Source organism: Nematolebias whitei, chromosome 5 (genome assembly GCF_014905685.2).
Source record: "Nematolebias whitei isolate Nwh7 chromosome 5, NemWhi1, whole genome shotgun sequence".
NCBI classification, from domain to species: Eukaryota; Metazoa; Chordata; class Actinopteri; order Cyprinodontiformes; family Rivulidae; genus Nematolebias; species Nematolebias whitei.
The window spans coordinates 53783603-53791142 of NC_056502.1; the positions used below are offsets into that span (position 1 = coordinate 53783603).

Consider the following 7540-nt stretch of genomic DNA (forward strand, 5'->3'; position numbering starts at 1 on the left):
ATATATATATATACACACATATATATATATATATATATATATACATAAATATATATACATATATACATATACATATATATATACATATACATATATATACATATACACATACATATACATATATATACATATACACATACATATACATATATATACATATACACATACATATACATATACACATACATATACATATATATACATATACATATATATATACATGTACATAAATATATATATATACATATACATATATATATATATATACACATATACATATACATATATATATATACACATATACATATACATATATATATATATACACATATACATATACATATACATACACCTCTACGCATGGTTCGGGCTCTGGAACCAGTTTCCTTGAGAGGGGCTGGACACTCTTCCACTCTGGAGTTGCCCCTGATGAGAGGCGCCGAGCAGGCGTGGGCGTACTTATTGCCCCCCAACTTGGTGCCTGTGTATTGGGGTTCACCCTGATGAATGAGAGGGTGGCCTCCCTCTGCCTACGTGTGGGGGGATGGGTTCTGACTGTCGTTTGTGCTTATGCACCAAACGGTAGTTCAGATTATCCACCCTTTCTGGAGTCCTTGGAGGGGGTACTGGAAAGTGCACCTCCTGGGGACTCCCTTGTTCTGCTGGGGGACTTCAATGCTCATGTGGGCAATGACAGTGAGACCTGGAGGGGTGTGGTTGGGAGGAACGGCCCCCCTGATCTGAACTAGAGTGGTGTTCTGTTGTTGGACTTCTGTGCTCGTCATGGATTGTCAATAATGAACACCTTGTTCAAACATAAGGGTGTCCATATGTGCTCTTGGCACCAGGACACCCTAGGCCGCAGTTCGATGATCGACTTTGTCATCGTCTCATCTGATCTGCGGCCACATGTCTTGGACACTCGTGTGAAGAGAGGGGCGGAGCTGTCAACTGATCACTACCTGGTGGTGAGTTGGCTCCGATGGTGGGGGAGGATGCCGGTCAGACCTGGCAGACCCAAACGTATTGTGAGGGTTTGCTGGGAACGTCTGGCAGAGTCTCCTGTGAGACGGAGTTTCAACTCCCACCTCCGGGAGAACTTTGAACATGTTCCGAGGGAGGTGGGGGACATTGAGTCTGAGTGGACCATGTTTCGTGCCTCTATTGTTGAGGCGGCTTACCAGAGCTGCGGCCGCAAGGTTGTCGGTGCCTGTCGTGGCGGAAACCCTCGAACCCGATGGTGGACACCGTCGGTGATGGATGCTGTCAGGCTGAAGAAGGAGTCCTATCGGACCTTTTTGGCCTGTGGGACCCCGGAAGCAGCTGATGGGTACCGGCAGTCCAAGCGACATGCGGCTCGGGTGGTTGCTGAGGCAAAAACTCGGGCATGGGAGGAGTTCGGAGAGGCCATGGAGAACGACTTCCGCACGGCTTCGAGACGATTCTGGTCCACCATCCGGCGTCTCAGGGGGGGAAAGCGGTATGCCACCAACACTGTTTATAGTGGGAGTGGCGTGCTGCTGACCTCAACTCGGGATGTTGTGGGTCGGTGGGCGGAATACTTTGAAGACTTCCTCAATCCCACCGGCACGTCTTCCACTGAGGAAGCGGAGCCTGGGCACTCTGGGTCGGGCCCTCCAATCTCTGGTGCTGAGGTCACCGAGGTGGTTAAAAAGCTCCTTGGTGGCAGGGCCCCAGGGGTGGATGAGATTCGCCCAGAGTTCCTTAAGGCTCTGGATGTTGTAGGGTTGTGCTGGCTTAAGTGACTCTGCAATAGTGCGTGGACATCGGGGGAAGTTCCCCTGGATTGGCAGACCGGGATGGTGGTCCCCCTATTGAAAAAGGGGGACCGTAGAGTGTGTTCCAACTACAGGGGAATCACGCTCTTAAGCCTCCCTGGTAAGGTCTATTCAGGGGTTCTGGAGAGGAGGGTCCGTCGGATAGTCAAACCTCGGATTCAGGAGGAGCAGTGCGGTTTTCGTCCTGGCCGTGGAACACTGGACCAGCTCTACACTCTCAGCAGGGTCCTGGAGGGTGCGTGGGAGTTTGCCCAACCAGTCTACATGTGCTTTGTGGACTTGGAGAAGACGTTCGACCTCGTCCCTCGGGGGGCCCTGTGGGAGGTACTCTGGGAGTATGGGGTACCGGGCCCTTTGATACGGGCTGTTAGGTCCCTGTATGACCGGTGTCAGAACCTGGTCCGCATCGCCGGCAGTAAGTCAGGCTTGTTCCCGGTGAGAGTTGGACTCCGCCAAGGTTGCCCTTTGTCACTGATTCTGTTCATAACTTTTATGGACAGAATTTCTAGGCGCAGCCAAGGTGTTGAGGGGATCCGTTTTGGTGGCCTTAGGATTGCATCTCTGCTTTTTGCAGATGAAGTGGTCTTATTGGCTTCATCAGATCGTGATCTACAGCTTTCGCTGGAGCGGTTCGCAGCCGAATGCGACGCGGCCGGGATGAAGATCAGTTCCTCCAAATCCGAGGCCATGGTCTTGAGCCGGAAAAGGGTAGAGTGCCCTCTCCGGGTCAGGGAGGAGGTCCTACCCCAAGTGGAGGAGTTCAAGTATCTTGGGGTCTTGTTCACGAATGAGGGAAAAATGGAGCGTGAGATCGATAGGCGGATAGGTGCAGCGTCTGCAGTGAAGCGGGCGCTGTACAGGTCTGTCGTGGTGAAGAGAGAGCTGAGTCAAAAGGCGAAGCTCTCAATTTACCGATCGATCTACGTTCCCACCCTCATCTATGGTCACGAGCTTTGGGTTGTGACCGAAAGAATGAGATCTCGGATACAAGCGGCCGAAATGAGTTTTCTCCGCAGGGTGTCTGGGCTCTCCCTTAGAGACAGGGTGAGAAGCTCGATCATCCGGGAGGGACTCAGAGTAGAGCCGCTACTTCTCCACATCGAGAGGAGCCAGTTGAGGTGGCTTGGGCATCTGTTTAGGATGCCTTCTGGACGCCTCCCTGGTGAGGTGTTCCGGACACGTCCCACCGGAAGGAGGCCCAGAGGAAGACCCAGGACACGCTGGAGGGACTATGTTTCTCGGCTGGCCTGGGAACGCCTCGGGATTCCCCCGGAAGAGCTGGCCCAAGTGGCTGGGGAGAGGGAAGTCTGGGCCTCCCTACTTAGGCTGCTACCTCCGCGACCCGACCCCGGATAAGCGGAAGAAAATGGATGGATGGATGGATGGATGGATGGATGGACAAACTCAATAGGGACACCATTTGAGGATAAAATCAGAGGAAGAACTGCTGGGACCGACGTCTAGCATCCCTTTGGTTTTATTGGCATTTAGGACAAGTTTGAGGTGGAACAAATCTGACTGGATGAGGTCAAAGGCGGATTGCAAAAGCTAGAAAGCCTTAGCAACTGTTTTAGCTCGACAATAAACAACTGTGTCATCAGCATAGAAATGTAAGGATGCATCAAGGATGCTCTGACCTACATTACCTATGTAGATTGTAAAGAGGGTGGGTCCTAAGACTGAGCCTTGTGGTACATGATGGACAGAGAGGAACTATGGTTTGAGAGAGGAGTAAAGGAGGCCATCTTTGTGAAAAGAAATCATCCATCGTTAAACAGGGGTGGAGGCCTCCGGGTTCAACTGTCCCCCTCTTACAATGCTGTGATTGCTAGTATCACTCAGCCCTCTGTGAACAGTAAACAGCCATCAGTGTGCTAATGATCCATTGTTAGGCTGATGGTCCTTCTTGAGCATGTGATCAGCTGGTTTTGGTTGTCAGCAGCAAAACTGGTTGATCCACTCTGAGAAGGTGCTATTTAAGAGACTGAGCTGAAAACAGCACCTCAGACTGAGGAAGTCTCTTGGATGAGAGACGAAACGTTTCTACATTTTTTTGCTTTGTTTTGTTTTTTGGTTTTTTTGAATGTCCAGAGGACCAGATTGAACTTTTTTGAATAAACTGGACTGGTCTCACAACACTGATGCACTTTACAGGAAGGGTCAGAGCAGACTCTACCTGCTGAGGAGACTGAGGTCTTTTGGAGTGCAGGGGGTGCTCCTGAAGACCTTCTTTGACTCGGTAGTGGCATCAGCCATCTTCTATGGTGTTGTGTGTTGGAGCAGCAGCTTATCATCAGCTGAGAAGAAGAAGCTAGATAAGATCATCAAGAAGGCCAGCTCTGTGCTTGGACGCCCCCTCGAACCAGTGCAGGTGGTGGGAGACAGAAGGACTCCAGCTAAAATAACATCATTGCTGGACAACGTCTCCCACCCCATGAAGCTGCTGCTGAACTGGAGAGCTCGTTCAGTGACAGATTCCTGCTCCTAAATGCACAAAGGAGCGTCCCCGCAGGTCCTTCCTCCCAGCAGCTGTTAGACTCTACAACCATCACTGCTCCCAACAAACTTAATAAGGATTAAATACATGCTGACCTATGCTGAAACACACACTCTGCCTGTAACACTGTACTGTCAATAAGTTTGCCATTCTCAATGTTCCAATACATATTGAACATTATTATTGATATTGTTTATCTTATTTCTTATATATTGTATTGTTTATTAACATTTTAGGAACTTTTGTGTGAAATCTTTAAATCTTTTTATCTTTTTATGTCGCTGCTGATACACTGGAATTTCCCATCCGTTGGACAATAAAGGCTGTTTCTATTCTATTCTATTCTATTCTATTCTATTCTATTCTATTCTATTCTATATATATATATACATACAGGTCCTTCTAAAAAAATTAGCATATTGTGATAAAGGTCATTATTTTCCATAATGTAATGATAAAAATGAAACTTTCATATATTTCAGATTCATTGCACACCAACTGAAATATTTCAGGTCTTTAATTGTTTTAATACTGATGATTATGGCATACAGCTCATGAAAACCCAAAATGCCTGTCCCAAAAAATTAGCATATCATGAAAAGGTTCTGTAAACAAGCTATTAACCTAACCATCTGAATCAACGACGTAACTCTAAACACCTGCAAAAGATTCCTGAGGCTTTTAAAAACTCCCAGCCTTGTTCATTACTCAAAACCGCAATCATGGGTAAGACTGCCGACCTGACTGCTGTCCAGAAGGCCATCATTGACACCCTCAAGCAAGAGGGTAAGACACAGAAAGAAACTGCTGAACCAATAGGCTGTTCCCAGAGTGCTGTATCAAGGCACCTCAGTGGGAAGTTTGTGGGAAGGGAAAAGTGTGGCAGAAAACGCTGCACAATGAGAAGAGGTGACCGGACCCTGAGGAGGATTGTGGAGAAGGGCCGATTCCAGACCTTGGGGGACCTGCGGAAGCAGTGGACTGAGTCTGGAGTAGAAACATCCAGAGCAACCGTGCACAGGCGTGTGCAGGAAATGGGCTACAGGTGCCGCATTCCCCAGGTCAAGACACTTTTGAACCAGAAACAGCGGCAGAAGCGCCTGACCTGGGCTACAGAGAAGCAGCACTGGATTGTTGCTCAGTGGTCCAAAGTACTTTTTTCGGATGAAAGCAAATTTTGCATGTCATTCGGAAATCAAGGTGCCAGAGTCTGGAGGAAGACTGGGGAGAAGGAAATGCCAAAATGCCAGAAGTCCAGTGTGAAGCACCCACAGTCAGTGATGGTCTGGGGTGCCATGTCAGCTGCTGGTGTTGGTCCACTGTGTTTTATCAAGGGCAGGGTCAATGCAGCTAGCTATCAGGAGATTTTGGAGCACTTCATGCTTCTATCTGCTGAAAAGCTTTATGGAGATGAAGAAAAGAAAAGAAGAAGAGGAGAAACGAGCAAAAGATAAAGGTAAGAAGAGCTGTGTGTCACTGTCATTTCTTGTTGTGTGAAATGTGTAGGCTGTAGCTTGCTAATGCTAACTGGTTAGCTGCTTAGGACGACATATTTTGTTAACAGCGGAAAATATTACCGTCTTGAAGATTGACATTCTTCTTAAACTAAACAAACAACATGGAAAAGTAATAATGGGCCACTATAATTTATAAAGGCAATGATTTTGTGATGTACTTTGGATGACTGGAACTCTAAGACTGACGGTCCATTGGAGGCGCTAATGTTTCAGCCTACAATACTTCTACTATGAATTTCATAAATTGGAAATATATGTAGGCTTGGTTAAAAAAAGGCTTAGTTGTTTTTGTCATTTGCTATGTCAGTTTAACAGACCCTTAATCACATTAGTTGAGATTAACTATGTTAGCCTGCCATAATCACTCTATTGCATAAGGCTGCAACAAATGTTTTATATCCTATTAAATAACCATCATGAGGATATAATCATGACTGTTTGATGATGACACAATTGATGGTGTATGTTTTTATGTTTGGTATTCAGGATACCAAACATAAAAAAATATATAATATGTAATTTTATATATCTGATGCAAATTCAGAGGCACTTCTGAAATATTTTGGAGCACCCACTGCCACAGGCCAGGATGAAGAGCCTTCCACTTCTTCAACTGAACAGCTATCTTCAGCAATGGACTTGGAGCCTCAGGAACAGGAACCATCCTCCTCCTCACCCACTAATGTGTCTCCACACACGCTGTTGGATCCTGAGGACAAAGACCCATTTACATCAACATCCTCCCAGGAGTCTTCAGGTGGGTGTTTGTATGTGAGTGTGGAGAGGGGAGGAGGACCATTTTGACAAGTTTTTTTAATTACATTTTATTTTCTACCACTATCAATTCTAAATAATGTGTGTATACTGACACAAATGTTTTGCCATTATAGAAATGTTTGGAGCTGAACTCCCACCAAGTCCTCCTGCTGAGGATGAGCACCTGTCTGCTGATCCTGCTGACTGGCCTTCAGTTCTGACTTACAACATTAGCACACTGTTAGTTTGCAGAGGACCAAGTCAAGTAAGAGCTGACTTTGTTGTTCCAAAGAACGAGGATGATGGTAGAAGTTGCCACCACCAGTATTTTTTTTTTAGTATTTTTCACTTTTCTTATGAATCTTTTGATGAGCCTTTTACTGATCCTCTAAAGAAGCTGGAGGTGATGTTTGTTAATGTTGTTGTTGTTGATGCTGCACCGTCTGCGATCCAGGAAAGATTTGCCACATTGGAAAAAGTGGGAGATTATTTTGGGGCGCTCACAAACTTTCCAAATCTTTCAGACAAAGACCTCACAGAACAATGCAATGCCCTCAGTACAATGCTGCACTTTAAGGGGAACTCAGACTTGGATGGCAGAGAGCTTGTAAGGAGCTCAGGAACTTGCCTGATTTGCCATCAACGTCTATGACGGCTCTTGAGCTGCTAAACTTTGTCCATGAAAGTGACCTCTCAGAAATCTGTCCAAACTTGTGGACTGCTCTTAGAATTGCAGTTACCATTGCTGTCACAGTGGCTGGAGCAGAAAGAAGCTTTTCAAAGTTGAAAATGATAAGAACATATCTGAGGTCAGCTGTGTCTCAGGAACGCCTCAGTGGTCTGGCAGTCATCAGGATCAACCACGCAGTGCTGAGAAGATTTCACATGATGACATTATTCATGACTTTGCATCAAGAAGGCAAGGAGGATCAACATTTAGGTGACAGCATTTCTAATTATGTTTTTTTTTT

The 7540-nt window shown here is 46.3% G+C and overlaps 1 protein-coding gene across 1 annotated transcript in view; it reads left to right on the forward strand.

The window, feature by feature from the left end:
* Window positions 1-7540, forward strand: part of LOC119409580 (cytochrome b5 reductase 4) — a gene marked incomplete at its 5' end in the record, with an annotated part of 139489 nt that overhangs the window by 797 nt on the left and 131152 nt on the right.